Below are 23702 nucleotides of genomic sequence, written 5' to 3'. Positions count from 1 at the left end.
CCTCACCGGTCATATCTGTGGAATCATCAAAAAAGGTTAGGTAATTAGGGACAGCTGTCCCAGAACAGAGGACCCACCTCCCACACTGAGCAGGGCCCAGACCTGCCTCTGAGCTGTGTTGGGGGAAGCTGTCATATCCTAGGGGTGTCACTGGAATGGGGCCATCACACACTTCTCCCCTTTGACATTTGGGGAGAGACATTTGGACCTTCCCAATGCTCCTCAGTGAAAAGAGAGGGTAGACCTTCGCTACCAGGAATGGACCTGTTAGAGTGGAAGATGGCAAGGAGCTACTCTGATCATGTAGCAGGTTTCCAGTGCATGGAAAGAGCCTCAAACAGGCACCCAGAGATTTATATTCCCGTCTTGAGGCTGATGGGGGCTGTCCCTGAATCTTTGTGACATGAAAAAGTCACTTTCCATCTCTAGGGCTCAGTTTCCTCATCTGTGAAAAGGATCAGATGATCCTCATGGCCTCTTCAATAATTCAGTTCAGTCCAACATAACATGAGTGGATCATTCTGACATCAGAGTGGAGGCAAGACTGGAAGAACATTGCCTGGAGGCCAGGAGATGAGCTACCATTAAATTCCAATGAATTACTATTAAATTACCAATACCTTTCTTAAGCTATGTTAAGAAAGGCATGATAATGGCCTGAGCAGCAGTTGTATCAGCTAGGAACTGCTGAGTAACAAATCACCCTAAAACTCCCTATTATTTTTCAATACCTACAGGTCACCTAGAAGCCCTACTTGACCAATCCTGACTGGGCCCATGCATGTGTCTGTGGTTGTTTGGCTGGCAGGTTGGCTTGGGGACTCTCTGGTCGGCTCTCTGTCACATCCCTCTAGCAGCCCAGCCCAAACATGTTCTCAGAGCAGTGGTGGAGGCCTAAGTGAGAAATCAGGCTTTTTTTTTTTTTTTCTATGTATTTTTTTACTTTTTCCTTGTGTTTTCTTTAATAGCAATTTAATACAGAAGTTGAATTGATCAAAACAGAGTTAAACATTGTAAAAAGGTAGGAGTGAAAAATCTTCCTCCCTGTTCCTGTCCCCAGTCTGCCCTATTCTCCCAGCCCGCTCCCAGCCACAGATAACACTTTCTTATTCATTTCTCATATACTTTTCCACTGTTTTTTTTAATTTTTTAAATTATTTTTGTATTATTTTTTTAACATTTATTTATTTTTGAGAGAGAGAGAGACAGAGCATGAGTGGGGGAGAGTCAGAGAGAGAGAGGGAGACACCGAATCTGAAACAGGCTCCAGGCTCTGCACTGTCATCACAGAGCCCGACGCGGGGCTCGAACTCACGGACCGCGAGATCATGACCTGAGCTGAAGTTGGACGCTTAACCGACTGAACCACCCAGGCGCCCCTCCACTGGTTTTTTTTTTTTTTTTTAAACGAGGACACAACCATACATGAATGTATGTTCTTATTTTCCCATATTTTGGACACAAAACCTTCTTATGCTGGATATACTACTCTTCTTTATATACTAAACCATGGTGATCTTTTCAAATCAGTACATGGGAACCTTTGGGTTGTTTCCAATCTTTGAGCTAGTGCCTTCAGGGACAACCTGGCTTGCTTGCCATACATTTGTGCTGCTGTTTCAGCACATCTGAGTGAAAGCTAAAGAAATCAGGCATTTTTTAAAGCCTCTGCTTGCATCAAGTTTGCTAGTGTTCCATTTTCCAAAGTAAGTGTCCTGGCTGAGCCAAAATTCCATGTGAGAGACACAACCAGAGGGCACAGATCCAAGGAAGCAATCCTTGTATATCATCTAACAATCCTCTGCAGAGGCGGGCTAAGGAGAGGGGATGCATACAAGAAACACAGAGAAAAGCAGGAGGTGGCTTCCCATCAGCTGTGACCTCAACGCATGTCAAAAACTTGGACATGTCCTTGAGTAGGCCCCAAGCCCAAGTGACCAGGAAACAAGATGGGGCAGAGTCAGTAAGGAGATTCGGGTGGAAGATGTTAGTGCTGGCTTCTGCTCAAGACCCTGTTCTCCATGAACAGGTCTCATTTGGTACAGCTCGGTATTTTCTTTTCTATTTCCTTTCAGTTGTTAACAAGATTCCTTCCCCATGCCATACTAAATTATTTTCACTAAAAAATAAATAAATAAATAAATAAATAAATAAAGCAAGAGGCGAGGGTGCAGAGTAGGGGAGGGTGTGAAGCTGCGCCCCCAGCATCAGATATGGTGAGGGCAGTGGGATCAGAGAGAGAAACCCTCAAGAGACTTGAAACGCAGGATGCCCTGCAGTGCTGGGATGGAAGTGTCCTACCTACACGCTCTGCAAGATCTTGCCTGTCCAAACCTCAATAGACTTTCTGGCTTGTTTAAATAATGGAGGTCTCAGTCCCACCGATTTATCTTCCAGGAGAGAGACTATGAAGGAGGAAGGAAGACAGGTGTGGCCAGCCCCTTTACAATTTCCCATTGACTGGAGTTGAGAGCCATCAACTTTGTTTGGAACTTTCCCACATTGGTAACATTTGTGAGCCCGAGTCTGTGTCTCCTGCCACAGTGGGCCACAAAACCATTAAACAACAACGACAAAGAGTCAGAAGAGTGTATGAATGGCAGCCCAGCCCAACACTACAGAGACAACAGAAGGTACTCAGATACGTTTTCAGATTTGATTCTCAAGCTGCCTTAGACTATTAGCTTCATCAAGACAAGAGAAATCATGTCTGTTTCATCCACTGCATCCACAGTGCTTAGAGCAGTGAGTGGCACATAACAGGTACCCAATCCGTATTTGTTGAATACATGAACGCTATGAAGCAAAGAAGACAAGTCATTATCCCCATTTTATATTTGAAGCCTAGAGTCTCGCAGTTAATAAATGGCGGAGCCAGGCCCAAGTGGAGACACTCATCCCCAGGTCATTGCTAGCTATTTTGTCTTATGATGCCTCTAGGTCATTAGCCTCAGGAAGCAAAGAATCCCAAAGGCATTTATGTGTGGAGCATCTGTACAGGGCACAGGCAGAACCTCTGGAGCTTTCTAGCACCAAGCAAGATTCACAAAGAAAGGACAGAGATGTGGATGAGTAGCTGGCCAGAAGCTCCCAGTCCTCCTGGTGCAGCAAAGGTGCGTTCCCAGCAAGCGGTCCCCAGCCAGGAACATTCGCAGCTCTTCAGCCTCTCCTGGAGCAGAGTTCCAGAATGGAGCCTCCTCCGGCGGCCCAGGTGCTGCCATGAAAGCCAGATCCAAGCACATCAGGGTTATGTCTAACTCATCTGTGCACGGTCCACTGTTTAGATATTAGCCATCCTAAGACTCGGGACCCATCACTGCCACTCTTTGTTCTCTGGAAGAGATAACCGTCTCAGGAGGAAATAGTCTTACTACAAATTAAGAGGCTAATGTGCATAGTTGACCATCGAGAATGACTACACGACATTAAGTTCTTAAGGTCCAGTGAAACCCTGAAATTCAGACCACAGCCTGGGTCCCTTAGGCAAAGGTCTGGAAGAAGTTGAAACAACATGCATGTTGTAAGTGTTCTGAAGGAGAGGGTCCATGGCTTCCATCAGATCCTGACAGGGGTCTCTGATTCAGTTCCAGCCACATGAAGATCTAGAATGGACTTGTCATCTTCCCAACTACTTGGCTTTGCTCAAAGCCCCAGGGATGGGACATGTCCTTAGCAAGACAATGCATGCTGTTTCCTGTGGTCACTGCCTGCCTCCCACAGAGAATGAAAAGTGAGTAGGTGGTCCCAATGGGACTAGAGCAATGCCTCTCCCTCCTCGTGTCCAACACATGGGGTCAGAGCCGGAACGGTAGCATGCGAATGCTGGAACAGGCTCCAGAGGACATCAGCAGGCATAGAAGATGATTTTATACTTCGTGTAAAGACAACTAATGCCTAGCTCCCCCAAAGTGGCGTGTTTCAAAAGAGATTTCTGCTCCTATGTCTCAGAAGAGCCTTACATAGAAGCCAAGCCTTGAGCTGGTGGCATCCATCAGCCTCAAATTCTAAAGGACGCCGCCCCACCCCTTCCAGGGTTCAGTAAAGGAGGCGAAACCCCGGGGTTTGTGCTAAAAGTGATTCTCTGGTGCCACCTGGTGGTCACTACTTATGAATGCACCTTTTACAACAGACTTAGCACTAAGTTTGTACTTTGCTTTTTACCGATTTCAAAACTGAATTCAGTTCAAACTCTGCCCATTACTGACATGCAAGTTGAAGCTCAGGGATTGCATAAGTGATATAGCAGGTGGCTCATCAGTGGCAGAGACTACATTGAAGCTCAGGCCTTCCCATTCTCCTTCCGGAGCATTCTCCCACCTTGTGCAATGTTAACTTTTCGTTCCACTTCACCCTTTTCCCAGGACAGGAATTTTCCATCTGGAACCAATGTCTGGGCTGAATGCCCTCCTTTGTGCTCCTAAAGTCCTCTAAGTTTCCCTCTGCAATGGCCTTCTCTACCCAGGTTGTCCCACTGACTTTTCTGCATCCCTCACTCAAAAAGAGACCTTTGAGAGCAGAGACTGTTCACACTCTGTATCCCAGGACCCAGCCTGGAGCCTGGAACACACGGACAGATGCATGAAGTTCCCCATCACCCAGATGAGCAGTACAGTATGCATGCGGGCCAGGAGCACCATTGCTGCCCCTGTCACCATGACCACTGTCTTCCTACTCCATGCTGTGGACCCCTTATAGTTCAGGGTCCTGAAGAGAACAAGACGTGGTCCCTATCGTGTGGTGCTCCAGTCAGGGAGGAGCCACAGCAAGGTCAAATATGGATCACAATATGATGTGGGGAGTCCTACACAGAGGTACCCTAAGGAGAGAGAGAAAACACTGGGGTGAGGCTGTGAATCTCGAGATAGTTTCTGAGACTTGAAGGTGAATGGAGGTGGCCCTCGGTGGAGGGCATCTGACAGCAGACACAGCCAGCCCCAGAGATGTGAGCAAGTAGGTGTGGGAAGGGTATATCTGGAGTACAGGATGCATGTGAGAGTTGTGGGTGAGAAAGGCAAACTTGGGGGCCAACTCACAAGGGCTCCTCATGCCAGGACATGGGAGCTTAGCCTCTGTTTCTAGGGGTGAAATCCCTGCAAAGGATTTTAAAGACAACAATGAAATGGGGGTCTGGGCAGCAGTGGGGTCAATGAAGTTGGAAACATTAGAATAAAGAACGTGGCCCAGGAAAAGTCTATAGAGCTGGTGTTCTCCAACTTTAGTGTGCTATGGGGTCTCCAGGAGGGAGAGCTTCTAAAGCAGAGTCTCGGGGCCCCTCCTGGGATTCGGCTTCAGCAGGTCTGGGCTTGTGCCCCAGCACTTGGCATTTTTAGCAAGAATTAAGCCTCTGCTACAAACGACTCAAGGGCCGCACTTGAGGCACCACTGGAGAAGAATGAGGGGAGCAAGGGCCAAAGACAGCGAGAGACAGGGCTGTGAAAAAGACACTTTGTGGTGGGAGCTACAGAGGAACAATTGGAGGGGTAGGAAGGGACAAGGGAACAAGCAGTGCCTATAAGACCACAGAAAAATTGTTTTAAGGACAGAATGGTTCCCCAAAGCAAACTCACCAGGAAAGTTAAATTAGGTATGAAGAGAAAATGCGGTGATTGGCTTTGGGCAATGAGGAGGTCCTTAATGACTATCCTGCAAGCGGTTTTGTGGGAGCAGTGGGGACAGAGCCAGAGGATAGAAGGTCAGAAGTAACTGGAAAAGAGAAATACGGACACTCAGGGGCTCTCCCTCCCTCTAGAGGCCTGACCTGGAAAGAAAATGAGAAAGAGAATGGAAGCCAGATGGGGACGGAAATAGGTGCCAGAGAAGAATTTTGGTGTTCGGATAGGAAAAGTTGACTATCTCTCTATGGTATGGAGGCCGAGTGGCTGAAGATCACAGCAGAGGGTCCAGGAGGGAAGGGTGACCGGAGAAGGGAGCATCCTGGAGAGGACCGGGAGTTGGGTGAGGTCCAGAGCCCCTCTCTCCTGAGGCCAGTGGGGAGAGGGAGGGGAAAGGTGTGCTTGAAAACAGGTTTGCAGGGTGATTCAAATGAGGTACAAAGATAACAAATACCGTAAATATATCAACTCACTTTGCCAAAATCTGAGTTGAGATAAATCTGGGAGAAATAGTAAGATCATTAAACAACGGAACGAAGATCCAAAGAGATGTGAAGTGTCTAGAGTGAAGAGCTAAAATGCAGCTTTAATTTCAGACGTGAACTCTGTACTTGGTTTAAAGTCAGCTTCCACAAGCACAGAAGGGCAACTTGACTGAACAGCAGACAACGGTTTAAAAAATTAATTGACAATATTCTCCACTTGACTGAAAAGGATTGCAAGGCTTTTAAAAGCTAAGGATCTCAGGTTATCAATGTGAGATCCCAGGACTTAGCAAAATTCTAGCCTATCCACTGTTACTTTTTCACACTTTTCTAAAGACGCGACGGTGGGGAAGAGTGGGTGGTATGATTGTTGAGACAGCTTAGTCTGTACTCTGCTTAATAAATGTTTTTTTAAAGTAACTCATTTGCAAACCTTGATATTTTAACAATAAGTGGAAGCCAGTTCCTTGTGATGGATCTCAAAACTGATTGACCTGATTTCGCCAAACCAAGTTCACAAATGTCCCTGACCACCTGGGGAGCTTTGCAAGAAGACATCCCCAAGACCTTCTGTCTGGCCTCACAGAGATTCTGATTGGGTAGATCTTGGTGGGGGGGGGGGGCTGTCAATGAACCACAGTGAGGTTTAGAAGACACTTAACTGGTTAGGAAATCTTTGGCGGTGTCTGATTCCCATCCTAAGCTGCTAAAGAGACACAAAACATTCTTCCTTGTGCTTCATAGGTATTCAGAACCAACAGATCGTGTCTTTAGTGAGTATGACGACTTACGTGCTTGAAGCCATGGCTAATGTTGGTATACTTTTGGTATACTTTATAATTTTATAAAAATTTTTATAAAGTTTTTTATAACAAATTTTTGGTAGACTTTATAATCTTATAAAAAAAATTTATAAAATTTTTTTATAACAAATTTTTGGTAGACTTTATAATTTTGGTAGAATTTTGGGCATGTGTTGGTATCACATATAAAAGTGTTGGAAGACTGGCTTAGATTTATAAACTTCTTTTCTCAAAAGAGTTTAGTTTCCAATACAAATCTCTATATATCTATTCTAATCTTTTCAAATGGCTAGTCATTTATGAGCAGCATATCCATGCGTAATGATGCCGTGGGTGTTACGGAGAGAGATGGGTAAAGTTAGGAAGAGGTGGTTTGGAATGAACTCATCCCGCCCAAAGATCCCAAAAAAGGGACCAATCATTTATCATCTTTACCATTTAAGTTTACTTTTATTGGCTGACGTGTCTCTTTGAGTTAGATTTTATTTATTTTTTTTTAATTTTTTTTTCAACGTTTATTTATTTTTGGGACAGAGAGAGACAGAGCATGAACGGGGGAGGGGCAGAGAGAGAGGGAGACACAGAATCGGAAACAGGCTCCAGGCGCTGAGCCATCAGCCCAGAGCCTGACACGGGGCTCGAACTCACAGACCGCGAGATCGTGACCTGGCTGAAGTCGGACGCTTAACCGACTGCGCCACCCAGGCGCCCCGTCTTTGAGTTAGATTTTATATACAATCCATCCATTATATATATATATTTTTTTTGTAAATTTACACAGCCCTGAAACCATCACCGCCATCTAGAACCCTGCCACCCTCCAGAAAGTTCCTTCACTCTTGTTGGCAGCCTGATAACCTGTGTAAACCTCGGATCTATTTTCTGTCTCTAATGTTTTGTCTTTTCTAGAAACTCTACGTAAAGAGAAGCCCAAAGTACTTAGTCTTTCACAGTTGGCTTCTTTCACTTTGCTTAACGCGTTTGCTCTCTACTTTTAGGTCTTACATTTCAGTCTATGATCTATTTTTTAATTCATACTTTTGTGTCATGAGAAGTAAGAGTCTAAGTCTATGCATTTGTATATGTGTGTATTTTTGCCTGTGAATAGCCAATGGTGTCACTACCACCTAAAAAGGCTGTCTTTCCCCCTTGAGTTGCCTTGGCACCTTTACTGGAAATCCATTGATCATAAATATGTAGGTTTATTTCTGTACTCTGTCTTCGGTTCCATTGATGTACATGTCCATCTTGTAGGAAGGATAAACACTGATTTGTGAAAATATTGTTTCGGTTATATGTACTAGGTGAGTGTGTAAAGTGTATTTCTTACCGATGACTGTAGCAAACATATCTTCTTGAAAATTATTTATCTAAGCAGTGCCTGATAATACAATAATACACAAAAAAAGGGTTCTAGAATAGGTTATTGGCACCCACAAAGACTGTGGAATAGAGTACAGCCTCACACTTTGCAGAAGAGGAAACTGAAGCCCATAGGGAGGAAGTAAGTTGGCCACAGTTGTGCTACAATGCAAACTGGGGTGCCTTTCCCAGAAGCCCCCATTTTCCTGATGCTCCAGCCACCCCTCCTGTTGTTTTGTGACTCCTTAAGGGGCTCCCACCTCCGCCCGTTGCAATGAGGTCCTGCAGTCAACAGCTGGCAGAGCTCACACGGGCACGGGACCGGGCAGGAATCCTGGGGGCTGTGACCCGCCAATGTCCCTGTCTTCCCCTCTCTCTTCAGCCTCCCCCTGCAGGTTCACTGAAAGTGGTCTCCACAGACACTACATTGCCTGGTGGGTCCGGCCCCAGATGACTGTTCTCTGTGCTCCTACTCCTCCCTCCGCACGGACTGCAGAGTTGGCTTTTCTTCAGGGACTCTTCTCAGAATGGAAAAAAGAGGGCAGCACCACGGACGTCAAATGGCTCTTACACAATGGCAGCATCTTGCTGAGAGTCATGTAAATAAGCCTGGGAACATACGGATTGAATTTCCCTCAACTTACCCAGGAATGTAATAAATCAGGGCCACGGAAGAAGGCTGCCGCTCGGCCAGGCGCTCAGAACACTTGAAAGACTCCTCTCCCCGCCCCAGAAACATCTTACCCTGGAGGTCTCCATCCCTCTCAAGTTCCAGGGCTCCTAGCCTTGACGAGGCACAGACACTTGGCTCTGTCCCTGGCACGCTGGGCTCTTCAGAGGGAGACAGTGCTTCCAACCTCGTAAACTGGGCAGAATGTCTGTTCACTTCTTCATTCATTCCGCCACTCCCGCACCTAGTGTTATTGAGCACTGTGTCGGGAGGATACGAATCTCACAGGGTACAAGACAATATGGTCCTGCTATCCTGTCTAGTGAAAGAACTTTCTAGCACCCCAAGTTATCAAAGCTTTTGAATAAGGGCAGCTTCTCAGCATTGGCAAAGTTGGAGCAGAGGCTGGTAGAGACATAAGCCTCAGATGCAGAATTGGGCGGCTGACCTCCAAGGTCCTTCTCAAGGGCAAGCTTCCTGAAGTCTGAAGTTGCTGGAGCACTGCCACCGCTTCCTTCCTGCCTCCTGCCTGCACGGCTCTCTCCCAAAGGCACCTGCACGACCTTTGCCCCGGAGGTTTTTGTTGGAAGGCATGGGAGGTCCCTGGAGAAGCAACAGTGGGTCCAGAGAAAGCACAATGTTCATCTCTCCTGCTGAGAAAACCACTATCATTCTGATTTCTTTTTAGTTTCTGTCTTCTGTGGCCCCTCCGAAGAAATCTGAAAGCTTTCTCCCGAGGGAGGACGAACTTGAAAAATAAAACAAAGGCGTATCCACCAACATAAAAGTTCTAGTTAAATTATTCCCATTGGGGAAAACTGCATGAAGGATACACGAGGACTCTAGATTATTTATTTTAACGGAATGCAAATCCACAAGTATCTCAAAAAAAAAAAAAAAGGTTTAGTGAGACGTAAAATTTCTTGATAACTACACTATGCGTATGTAAGATGTTATCTTTAAGGAAAGCAGAGTGAGGATGTAATGGGCATCTATACAGCTTTTCCAATTTTTCTGTCAATCTGAAATGACTTCAGAGTAAAAAAGTTTAAAAGCAATTTGTAAAAATGCAAGAAACTGCTTATTGATAGTGGGGGGGGGTGCAGAACACTGGACTGGAAATTAGTAGACATTGCCTTTCCATGTGACCTTGGGCAGGACCCTTCTTCTCTCTGGCCCTCAGTTTCACTACTCATAACGTGAAGGTGCCCCACTCTTTTTATATAACATCCTGCCCCATCTGTGGTCCAGTTTGTGGCCCCGGGTCTATGTCAGTCTCGCCTTCTCTTCACCCTTTTCCCAGCCCAGCTGCTTAGATTCCCCATCTGCAACATAGGAGTAAATAACATTTATTTTTTTAATTGTTAAAGAGGAAAGGAAAGGAAACAGTAGATGCCAAGTGCCTGACTCGTAATAAAGACTCAGGAAATATTTGATTCCTGCCCCTTTGCCCCTTTCCCACAGAGCAGAATTCGCTGAGTTCCTCCACCTTCCATCTCTCACCGCCATGCCCTGACCCTGGAGAAAGCACACAGCCTTTAAGAAAAACCTGTGAGGTTCCCCCTGGGAATAGCAAGACGTCAGATGGAGCACATGGGTCCTCAGTTTCCCTACAACTGTGGTCTTCACACTTTGGGTGCATCCAAATTACCGGGGGCGGGGGGCAGAGCTTGTTAAAACCCAGAATGCTGGGCTCTGTCTCCAGAGTTCTCCTTCGGTAGATCTGGTGCAGAACTTTAGAGAACGTGGGATTCTAGCACGTTCTCAGGTGATCCTGCTGCTAACATGAGTTCTTTGCAAACCCAAAGGATAGCTACACACCCCATGTTGCAGAGGCACAGCAGACTTGCCAGGGAGCTTGGCCCTAAGGGCTGGAGAAAGAAATCCAGGTCTGGGGGAAGGTGACATCTGGGCTGGGCTCCGGGAGATCAGAGCAGGGACCTTTTCCTGACGAAGGCTAAAGAGAGAGGAGCTGCTCCAGCTTTTCCTTTTCCTCCCCCTTTTCCACCCAAAATAAAGCACTGCCCCTGGCAGGCCTCCCTCTAGCCCATGGGAAGGCTCCAGAGCCATGTAAGGTCAGGGCTCAGGCTGAAGGGCTGACTGCAAAAGTAGAAGGCAGGAAAGACAGGAGGGGAGGAACGTCTCCAAAGCCCAGGACACACGAGCTGAAAGGGAAGTGGAAATTTAATCAATCCCGAACTGGTTTGTAGGGGGAACATTCCCGGGTGATTTGGGGGAGCTGCATAAGTAGGAGGTTGGCTGCGGCCCGTGTTTGTCAACACCCACGTGCTCGAGTGGAAAGTGAGGCGAAAGATGAAGGGAAGGAGGAGAAAACGAAGAAGCATCTCACTTTATTGTTTAAGTAAGTGCACAGCCCTGGGCTAAGCACTTATCTCTGTGAAGCAGGCATTACCCCCCCCCCCCCTTCACACTTAGTAACTACTCCCAACTTACACAGGTATCCACATCAACGGACGCCTGACTTCAGACCCCGCTCTCTCCACTGGTTTACTGCCTCATGACCTTCTGGGCTTTGTCACCTACAATCTGTGTGATTTTGGCCAAATCAATATTTCTCAGACCAAATTTCTCTGCCAGGGAGAAAAAAAAAAAAAAAAGAAGTTGATATCAAGTACTCTCTAACGGGTTTTTTTTTTTTTTAATTTTTTTTTTCAATGTTTATTTATTTTTGGGACAGAGAGAGACAGAGCACGAATGGGGGAGGGGCAGAGAGAGAGGGAGACACAGAACCGGAAACAGGCTCCAGGCTCTGAGCCATCAGCCCGGAGCCCGACGCGGAGCTCGAACTCCCGGACCGCGAGATCGTGACCTGGCTGAAGTCGGACGCTTAACCGACTGCGCCACCCAGACGCCCCTCTAACGGGTTTTGAAGCAGAGAGAGAACAGCCAGGGAAAACAATAAGGTAAAATGCAGCCTGCTGTGGGTGTCTCAACCACCCAGCTAAAGATAACGACCGTGACTTCTAACACACAGGATGGTAAACACTTAGAGGTCTTATGTTTGGCTTCTGGGCACCACTGGGTTAACATTTCCATCCTGTTGTAAGTAAAACCATTACTCACCAGTGTAACTAATGTTTCATTATTGCTAATTCCAAAGCCATTACACCATGGAGCCAGAGTTTAAAAAGAATTTAATTGAAGACCAAAACATGCCCAGTAGCAATGCCTCTTTTATAAATAATTTCTGCTCCAAATTCTAACTTGGCATAAAAGCTTTTTGTGTCTATTTCATTTTTTTTTAACGTGTGATATACAATGTCTTCACTGTATCTCTGGGCAGAAGCCTGAGATATTCAGAAAAATAACACCAGCCATAACAGTCCTTCTCATTTTAAAGGTGCCAAATGGTAGGCTGAACAATGACTCCTGTCCCACGAGGAAACACATACAGGCAAGTTACATGGGATGCCCAAGTTCTCAGAGCTGCGTCCAACCATCCAGGTAGTGTGGGTGTAGACCCAGTCCTTGTTTTGTCCCATCGTTCTTCCACAGAATATTGGAGAAAAAAACGTGCCACCCCACCCAACGTCAATGGCCCACCCACCTACACAACCAGCTCTCTTTTCATGTGAGTGTGGATTAGTTCCTCACTGGGAAATGCCCCCTCAGAACCAAGACTATGGAAGGAGTTTGGAGATTGTCTAAGGACTGACATAAGGTACTGGAGTTCTGAGAAGTCAAAACAGCCTAAGATTACACTGCCAGAAGGGGTCAGGAGCCCTCCTCCACCATCCTCAGACCACAGAGATCTGAAGAGGGGGTGATTGGGTAAACCCCTGCTAGGAGAGGATGCTGAGCTAGGATGCACTCATTCCTTCCCAACAAGCCCTGATTTCTCAGTGTGCAGTTGTCAAGCAGTGAAGGGGACTTCACGTTCATCAGAACGTGAAAAACATTATGATTATTCTGGAGAGCCCCAAATCTAAATTTTCATACATGGCATTGAATTCACAGTCCATTTAAAGAATTATCAACTGCTGCTGCTGAATGAGATCCTAACTAATCTGTTTATTTTTCACACGGGGGTTCTGAAGTTCTAACACCAAATGTGACTTACTCAAAGCCACAAACATTTCACTGTGACAAAGGTAGGAATTAGTAACAACTATTCAAATTTAAGAACCAAACCGTGGGATGGGGCACCTGGGTGGTTCAGTCAGTTAAGCGGCCCGATTTCAGCTCAGGTCATGATCTCATGGTTCACGAGTTCAAGCCCTGCATCGGAATCTGTGCTGGTGGCTCACAGCCTGGAACCTGCTTCAGATTCTGTGTTTCCAACTCTCTCTGCCCCTCCCCTGCTCACGCTCTGTCTCTCAAAAATAAATAAAAAACATTAAAAAAAAATGGGTACCTGGGTAGCTCAGTTTGGTTGAGCATCCGACTTCAGCTCAGGTCATGATCTCACAGTTCGTGAGTTCGAGCCCCACATCGGGCTCTGTGTGGACAGCTCAGCCTACTGCAGATTCTATGTCTGTGAATCTGGAGCCTGCTTCAGATTCTGTGTTTCCCTCTCTCTGCCCCTCCCCAGCTTGCATTCTGTCTCTCTCTCTCTCTCTCTCTCTCTCTCTCTCTTTCAAAAATAAATAAACATTAAAAAAAATTTTAAGCACTAAACCATGCACCAGGCACACTGCTAAGAGATGTTCATGTAACATATCATATAATGCTTACAACAAATGAGGGATGAAGGGGAAGGGAAAATGGTTCTTCCCCATAATCAAATATCCAGGAAATGGCAGTCTGGATTCACAGCCAGGTCTGTCAGGCTGCAAGCTCATGCCTCCTCCTCCATGCACTATTGCCTCTCGTGATATTATGATTTATAATAAGGAACTCATATTTGGCCTTCATCCCCATTTCCGGCCCAATGCTCCCAAAACCTTTGGAATTTCCCAAGTGATGAATCATAAAGGTGTCCTTTGTTATGTTAATGAGATGACTTCTGGACCCTGCCTGAGGATGGGGGCCAGTTGCCAGAGGAATCAACCCAGTGATTTAGAGGGTTGGAACTTATAGTCCCACTCTCTGACCTCAGGGAGGGGAGAGGGGCCGAAAGTTGGATCCATTGCTGAAGGCTGATAATTTAATCACCCATGTCTATGTAGAAAAGCCTTCATAAAGAACCCAAAAGGATAGGATTTAGAAAGCTCCTAGGTTGATGAATATGTGGAGATCTGGGGAAAACAGTGTGCTTGGAGAGTGTATGAAAACTTCATCTTCTTTCTCCCTACTTTGTTCTATGTATCTCTTCTATCCAGCCATTCCTGAGTTATATCCTTGGTTCCTGAGTTATATCCTGTTATAATAAACTGATGCTCTAATAAATAAAATGTTTCTCTGAGTTCCGTGAGCTGCTGTAGCAAACTAATCAAACTGGAGGAGGCGATCATAGGAACTTTGATTTATAGCCCGTTGATCAGAAGCACAAGGAACCTAGACTTGCAATTGGCACCCTGGGTTGGAGGGGGTTGTTGGAACCTTCAGTCTATAGCTGGTTGGACAGGAGCACAGGTGACAGCCTGGACTTGTGACTGGCATCTCAAGTGGGGGGACAGGGGGACAATCTTACAGGACTGAGTTGTTAACTTATGGAATCTGAATCTGATGTTGTCTCTAGGCAGATTGTGCCAGAATTGAGTTGAATTGAGTTGCTTGATGGTGTTGAGTTGCTTTGAGGCTTGAGATGCTTTGGAATTGGGTACAGGAACCCAAATTACCTCTCAATCTGTTTGAAAAGAATCACTGATGAGCATGGTGGAGAATACATGGGAAGTTGCAAGTCTGGAAATATGAAAGCCAGTTCAAAGGTGCTCACAAAGTTCCCAGTGACACAGTAAGGGCTTGGACTTGGACAGTGGCGGAGGGATGATGATGTGGACGTATTTTAGCATCTGCCCTATCCTCTGCTGAGACTTGGCATGGGTGTTAACATGAAGATAAATGCCACCATCCACAGGGAAGCTCCTATAGCCCACAGTATTTGTTCTCAGAAAGAGATAATCAGCTGTGAACACGTTGGTTAAGGGTATTAACAACCTTTCTCTGAGCATCATAGAATGGACTTGGAGTACATTTCAGATGCAACTCTGAGCCAGGGCACAGTGAAGGACACCAGTCAAAATGGATCCATTTTTCTAAATTCCTCCAATCAAGGAGGATAAAAATAATATAAACCCATCGGGGGCATTTTGTGGACATCTTCACCTGGGTCCAATGGGGTCTTTCTGAAATCCCAGCCCAATATCATTTTTTTTTTAACGTTTATTCATTTTTGAGACAGAGAGAGACAGAGCATGAATGGGGGAAGGTCAGAGAGCGAGAGAGACACAGAATCTGAAACAGGCTCCAGGCTCTGAGCTGTCAGCACAGAGCCTGACGCGGGGCTCGAACTCACAGACCGCAAGATCATGACCTGAGCTGAAGTCGGACACCCAACCGACTGTGCCACCCAGGCGCCCCCCAATATCATTTTTAACAATATTCATTCTGACAATCTTTTATTGATTAAACACATGTTTAGGGAGTGTGAAGCACCCCTAGGTACATGAAGCATTGCACAATGCTTGGGGGCTAGAGCAATGATGTAGTTATAGGTATATTACTCAAGAGCTTACAGTATACTACAAAGTATAAAATCCAGATATAAATGACTGAAATGCAAGGGTGGCAGAGATACATGACTTCAGAAAGAATGTAGAATGGCTCTGAAAGTTGAAAAAGGACCCTTCTAGCTGAAGAGGAGTGAAGGAGAGAACAGTAAGGGAGGCTTCCTGTACAGATGACAAATAAGAGAGTGATTTAGAGGATTTTCAAGTATGTTTACTCTTTATCTCCCAGATTCTCCAGGAAAACTCAAAGGAGTGCACTAGAATTATCATTATCATGTTACTATTGTTATCATATTATAAAGAGGGAACTGAGTCGCAGGGGGGTAAGTTTATTTTTTAAGGTTCACACCACCAGAAAAAATAATAAAGGCAGGACTAAAACCCTGATCTTCTCCCTACTAGTCCTATTAATCTACCAATTGGTTTGGCCACGTCCCTGAGGATATGTTGGAAAGGATCTTTCATACATCATAAGTCCCCATACCAGCTCCTTGAATAGCTGATTTTATAGACCATTTCCCAGGCACTGGGAATTACTTTGGACTGGTCTGAGCCAACCAGCTGTGTTGTGGAGCTTTGTTGATCATATTCTCTATAAGCATGTCTCTGGAGAGTTGTTCAGATTCACAGGGCTCTGGGAGTTTCCTGTTGAGACCATTGTCCTGGAAAGAATCTGGAATGACTCTTAAATGACTTTATCTTTTCTCAGAAATACAAGCATGAGGCATTTCCAGGAGTGTGTACTCACATGTCTTCTATTTCTTGATAGACAGTGGAATGTTGTGGTTTAAATTAGAGACACTATATTCATGTGAATAATGTCACTTTGCCACTTGATAGGCATGTTGACACTGGACAACTTACCTAATTTCTCTGAGCTTCAATCTCCAAATCTGTACAATTCAAATAATAATAATACTGAACTCAGAGGGTGACATATAGTAAGTGCTTGATATATGTGAACTGTTATTTTAATCATACCTCTCTTCACCCTCAAAATTGTATAGACTCTTCTACTTCCAGTGAAAATATCTTTTAGAAAACAAGAGCAAAATAAAGGCTTTTCCAGATATACAAAATTTGAAAGAATTCATCAGCATCAGATCCACATACACACAAAAAGTGTTAAAGGTGTTAAAGGAACTCCATCATACAGAATGAAATAATACCAAATGGAAATATGGATCTACACAAGAGAATGAAGAGCACTGGAAATGCTAAGTACATTTAAAAAAACATGAGTTTTTTTTTTTATTATTATTTAAATCTACTTAAAATGTAATTATCTTTTGGGGCACCTGGGTGGCTCAGTCGGTTAAGCATCTGTTTCTTGATTTCAGCTTGGGTCATGATCTCATGATTCCTGAGTTTGAGCCCCATGTTGGGTTCTGTGCTGACAGTGTGGGGCCTGCTTGGAATTTTCATTCTCCCTCTCTCTCTCTGCCCCTGCCCCTGCCCTGCTCATGCTCTCTGTCTCTCAAAATAAGTAAACTTAAAAAATAAAAAAAATAACAAAATAAAATTTAATTATCTTTTAAAAATATGATAATACCAACATACTAAGCTGTTTGTAACATGTGTATAAGGAACGTTACTGACAACAGCAGTATAGTGACATAGAGGAAAATGAAATTATGCTATTGTAAGGTTCTTATAATATACATGAATGTGTATAATATCACTTGAAGGTAAACTGTGATACGTGAAACCCTAAACCAACCAGTAAAATAACAAAACAAGGAATTATACCTAATAAGTGCGTAACAAAAGAGATAAAACTAAATTATAACACATATGCTTATTTTAATCTAAATTAAGCTAAAAAAAGGAAAAAGAAAAACAAACGACGGATGGGACAAATAGAATACAAAGACTTGTATGATACACTCAAACACAACCATATCAATAATCACATTAAATGTAAATGATCTAAACACATAACTGAAAGGCAAAGATTGTCAGATAAATTTTAAATAGCAAGACCCAACTGTATGCTGTTTATAAGAAACATATATTATTATTTTAATGCTTATTTATTTATTTTGAGAGAGAGAGAGAGAGCATGAGTGAGGGAGGGGCAGAGACAGAAGGAGAGAGAGAATACCAAGCAGGCTGACAGCACAGAGCCCGACATGGGGCTTGATCTCATGAACTGTGAGATCATTACCTGAGCTGAAATCAAGGTCAGAGAGGAAATCAATGAAATATAAAACAGAAATTTAATGGAGGGAAAAAAATCAATGAAACCAAAACTAGTTTTTTTGAGGAGGTAATAAAATTGAAAAATTTCAATATACACTGATCAGTACAAAAAGAGTAAGAATACAAATTACCAAATTCAGGAATGAAAGAGGTTACATCACTGAAGATTTTACAAATATTGAAATCATAATAAGAGAATGCTGTGCACAATGTTATACCAATAAGTTTGACAACATAGACAGAATAGATCCTTGAAAAGTTTACTCAAGATGAACTAGATAATCTGAATACTCCTATACCTATTAAAGAAATTGAATTTGCAGTTAAAATTTTTCTCATGAAGTAAAAGGGAGGGGCAGGCCCAGATAATCTTTTTGGTAAATTCTATTAAAGATTTAAAGAAGAAATAATATCAATTTGTTTATTTATGTAGATAAATTTCCAGACAATTGAAAAAGAAGGACTATTTTTCAACTCACTATGAGGCCATGTTTTGCTGATATTACAAGAAACCCAGACAAAAATGTTACAAGAAAATTTCAGAGCAATATTTTTCATAACCATAGATACAAAAAAAATTTAATAGACTTTTAGCAAATGAATTCAAACATATGAAAAAAATAATATAGCATGACCAAGTGGGGTTTACCTCAGGAATGCAAAACTAACTTTCTGGAAAAACGAAGAAAATAAACCAGTGAAATTTACAATATTAATAAACGAAAAATGAAAAATCATATGACCATCTCAAAAATGAAAAATAAAAACAATCGATAAAGTCCAACTGCCATTCCTGATGGAAACTCTCAGCACATTAGGAATAAAAGAAAACTTCCTCAGCTTGGTAAGGGGCAATTACAAAAAGCCTACGGTTAACATCTTACTTTGTGGCGAAAGACTGGCTATTTTCTCCATAAGATCAACAGCAAGACATTTATGTTCACACTTCTACTCACTATTGTACTTTTGGTTCTAGCCAGTGTAACAAAGCAAGAAAAAGAAATAAAAGGCATCCAGATTAGAAAATAAGTAAAATTCTTTATTCTTTTGATGATATGATCATCTATGTAGAAAATATAATGGAATCTTAAATTTTAAGAAGCTACTAGAACTAGGGGCGCCTGGGTGGCACAGTCGGTTAAGCGTCCGACTTCAGCCAGGTCACGATCTCGCGGTCCGTGAGTTTGAGCCCCGCGTCAGGCTCTGGGCTGATGGCTCAGAGCCTGGAGCCTGTTTCCGATTCTGTGTCTCCCTCTCTCTCTGCCCCTCCCCCGTTCATGCTCTGTCTCTCTCTGTCCCAAAAATAAATAAACGTTGAAAAAATTAAAAAAAAAAAAAAGAAGCTACTAGAACTAAAATGTGAATTCAGCAAGGTTGCAGTATATGAGATCAATATACAAAATGAATTGTATTTTTACATGTTAGCAATAAACAATCAGAAATAATAATAAAAATCATTTACAATAAAATAAAAATTTATGAAATACTTAGAGATAAGTATGACAATAGGTAGACAAGAACTATTCACTGAAAATAATAAATCATTGTGAGAAATTAAAGAATGATATAAATGAAAAGACATACTGTGTTCATGGGTCAGAGCATTCAATATTTTTAAGATGTCAGCTCTCCTCAAATTCATTTATAGATACAACATAGTCTCAGTCAAAATCCTAGCAAGCTTTCTGGTAGAAATTGACAAGCTTTTTCTAAAACATCTTGGAAAAAGAACAAGGTTAGAGAGCTAATACTACATGATTTCAAGTCTTTTTCTAAGGCTACAGTAATCAAGATAATGTGGTGTTGGTGCAAAGATCAACAAATAGATGAATGGAACAGAATTGAGACCCCAGAAATAGATCCCCACATACAGGACAACTGACAGAAGTGCAAAGGCAAATTGGTCGAGAATAATATAGTCTTTTTAACAAAACATGCTAGAACAATTGGATATCTAAATTAAAAAAAAATTCTCCTAAATCCATTTATCATGCCATATATAACAATCAGTTCAATGTGGATCATTCTAGAAAAAAAATACAGGGAAAAAAATCATTATGACCAATGGACTGAATGCTTGTGCCCCACCCTCAAATTCATGTTGAAGCCCTAACCCCCAAAGTGATGGTTCTCGAAGAGGGGGCCTTTGGGAGGAAATTAGGATAGGATGAGATCATAAAGGTAGGTCCCTCATAATGAATCAGTGTCCTTATAAGAGAAGATACCAGAAAGCTTGCTTCTCTTCTCTTTCTCCCATGTGAGGACACAGCAAGAAAGTAGTCTGCAAGCCAGGAAGAGGGCCCTCACCAGTAACAAAATCTACTGCCTCCTTGATTTTGGACTTTGCCACCTAGAGAATTATGAAAAATAAATGTCTATTATTTAAACCACCCAATATATAGTGCTTTAATATGCCAGACACTTGGGTTAAGCAAAGATTTCCTTGATATGACATCAAAAGCATGATCCAGAGGGAAAAAGATTTCTAAATTGCACTTTATCAAAATTAAAAGCTTTTGGGGACACCTGGGTGCTCAGTCAGCTAAGCATCTGAGTCTTGATTTTCGCTCAGATCATGATTTCACAGTCATGAGATTGAGCCCCACACTGGGCTTTGCACTGGGTCCTCTCCCTCCCGCCCCCTCACTTGCTCATGCACATGCTCACTCTCTCTCTCTCTCTCTCTCAAAATAATAATGATAAAAGCTTTTTTTTCTGCAAGACATTAACATATTGAAAACACAAGGCACCGACTGGAGAAAATATCTGCAAATCATGTATCTGAAATGGATTTGTGTATACAATGGTCTCAGGATATATAAAGAACTCAATAATTAGAAAACAAATAATATGATTGAAAAAACAGGCAAAAGGTTTGAATGGACACTTTACAAAGAAGATAGAGATACAGAAAACAAACAAATAAAGATGCTCAAAATCATTTTTAGAGAAATGCAAACTAAAACCCAGTGAGATACCTCTAAAAATATATAAGAATGGCTAAAATTAGGGGCGCCTGGGTGGCTCAGTCGGTTGGGTGACTGACTTTGGCTCAGGTCATGATCTCACGGTTCGTGGGTTCGAGCCCCGTGTCAAGCTCTGTGCTGACAGCTCAGAGCCTGGAGCCTGCTTTCGGTTCTGTGTCTCCCTCTCTCTGAACCTCCCCTGCTCGTGCTCAGTCTGTCTCTGACTCTCACAAAATAAATAAATGTTAATTAAAAAATTTAAAAAAAAATAATGGCTAAAATGAAAAAGACTGACCTTACCACGTGTCGGCAAGGATGTGGCACAACGAGAATGTTCACTTCGAATGTTCACTTTGGGAAATTGTGCCTACCATATGACCCAGCCATTCCACTCCTAGAAATGTATCCAAGAGAAATGAGACCATGTTTCCAAACAAATACATGCATGTGAATACTCACAGGAGCTTTATTTGTAGTTACTGAAATCTGGAAACAACCCATATGTCCATTAATGAATGGATAGATAAAAAATTGTGGCTTGTGAACTAACGGTGCATGCAACATGGGTGAATCTCAAAATAATTACACTGAGTGACAGAAGCCAGACAAATATGGGAACATAACGTACAATTCCATTTGCACAAAATTGGGGAAAATGCAAATTCATATGTATTGACAGAAAAAGCCCAGTTTTTCCCTAGGGAAGCAGGGGCACGGTGGAGGGGCAAGGAGAAACTACAAAGGGACACAAGGAACCTTGGGGGATGGTGAAAATGTTCATTGTCTTGATTATTGTGATGGCTTCAGAGGTGCAAACATATGTCAGAATTTATCAGATAGTACACATTAAGTTTGTGTAGCTCATTGGATGTCAATTATACCTCAAAACAGCTGTCTTAAAAATAAAATGACACAAGCTACTGAGAAAATAGGAGTATGAACACATGAAAAACAATTATTTATTGAATAATGAATAATTTCTCCTTAAAAAAAAATCATAGACTCGAGGTGCCTGGGTGGCACAGTCAATTGAGCTTCAGATTTTTTATCTCTGCTCAGGTCATGATCTCATGGTTCATGAGATCAAACCCTGTGTCGGGCTCTGTGCTGACCTCATGGAGCCTACTGGGGATTCTGTCTTTCCTTCTTTCTTCCCCTCCCCTGCTTGTTCCCTCCCTCTTTCTCCCTCTCTCTCTCTCTCCTGCTCTCACTCTTGCACTCTCTCTCTCAAAATAAATAAATAAACTTTAAAAAAATCATAGACTCTAAGGTTGGGAGAGTACTTGGAGATAATTCTAGATGAACCCCCTTATTTTGCAGATGAGAATAAATAGCAAAACTCAGAAAGAGAAAGCGACATGTCCAAAGCTGCACAACTAACGGGTGTTAGGTTATAGCGCTTTTTCCGTTAAGCCATCTTGTGGTGGAGAAATTGCAAGGAGCAGGAGACTTTAAAAATGTTCTATCAGGAAAATTTTCAAGCACACCCAAAACTAAAAAGAACGGCACAGAGAACTGAAATAGAGACTTTAAAGCTAAGTCCCTACCTCCATTATCATCTCATTATTTCCCACCCTAATTTTCTGTTGCCTTGTCTCTAAAATGGGGCTAACGATAACTGACTCGTGAAGATCGAATAAGAGAATGCATATAATGCCTGGCACACAGCACAGGCTCCACAAACGGTCAGCTCTATTATTCATTGTGCATCATGCCTCCATCACTGGCCTTCCCACCTCACTTTTTGCCATTTCTGTAGCTCCTGCCCTGCCATCAGCCTGTTGAAGTCCTGTTCGTTGTTGTTGTTTTTTTTTAGTCCCAACCTGAAGGCCACTTTCTACATATACCTTTCATGATCCTTCTCCCCCTACTTTCCAACTATGCTAATAATTACTACTATAGGCTGAGACCCCATAAATGGACGGTCATTTTGCGGGTGGTTTAAAGATATTACCAGGGGGGTGCCTGGGTGGCTCAGTTGGTTGTTGAGCATCCGACTTCCGCTCGGTCATGATCTCACGGTTCGTTGGGTTCGGGCCCACGTTGACCTTTGTGCCGGACATGCGAGCCTGCTCTGGATTCTCCGTCTCCCTCTCTCTCTGCCCCTCCTCCACCCATGCTCACGCGTTCTGTCTCTCTCTCTCTCACTCTTTCTCTTTCAAAAAAAAGCATTGTAAAAAAATTTAAAGGTATTACCAGGGAAGTTGTAATCCCTGATCCTACAAACAGGTATATGAGCATTTTTATTTGAATACACAATTTTCTCTGGAGGGCAACAATTTTCATTAGATCTCTCAGAGGTGTGCATTATTTAAAAGCCTTGAAGAATAACTATGTCCTTGAAACAGTATGTAGGGAAAGTGTTGTCATTACTCCCATTTATGGGAAGAAAATCCAAACAACTCAGGCCCAAAGAGTTGGGTCACGTCATGGCTTATCTCCTAAAAATGCAGCAGTAAGCATCATGTGCTAAGTGCTTACCTAACAGGGTCTACCCGCAATGTCTTCAGATGAGTCACCCTTTTTTCTTGGTCAGACATGGTAAAGACAGAAGGTCCACACAGTTTTATGCCCTTTCCACGCGGGCTGTGGTTGAGCCCAACCTTTATAACAATTGCCTAAGGGGTAGCCAGCTTTCCTGAGATGTTTTTTTTTTTGTGAAGAAGTATTTTGTTTGTAAGGTCCTGCTTTAAAAAAAAAAAAAAAGAGGGGCGCCTGGGTGGCGCAGTCGGTTAAGCGTCCGACTCCAGCCAGGTCACGATCTCGCAGTCCGGGAGTTCGAGCCCCGCGTCAGGCTCTGGGCTGATGGCTCGGAGCCTGGAGCCTGTTTCCAATTCTGTATCTCCCTCTCTCTCTGCCCCTCCCCCGTTCATGCTCTGTCTCTCTCTGTCGCAAAAATAAATAAACGTTGAAAAAAAAAAATTAAAAAAAAAAAAAGAAAAAGAAAAAAAAAAGCCCTGGTCATTCAGG

Source organism: Lynx canadensis, chromosome C2 (assembly GCF_007474595.2).
Source record: "Lynx canadensis isolate LIC74 chromosome C2, mLynCan4.pri.v2, whole genome shotgun sequence".
Classification (NCBI taxonomy): Eukaryota; Metazoa; Chordata; class Mammalia; order Carnivora; family Felidae; genus Lynx; species Lynx canadensis.
Note: the sequence above shows the minus strand (reverse complement) of the source record.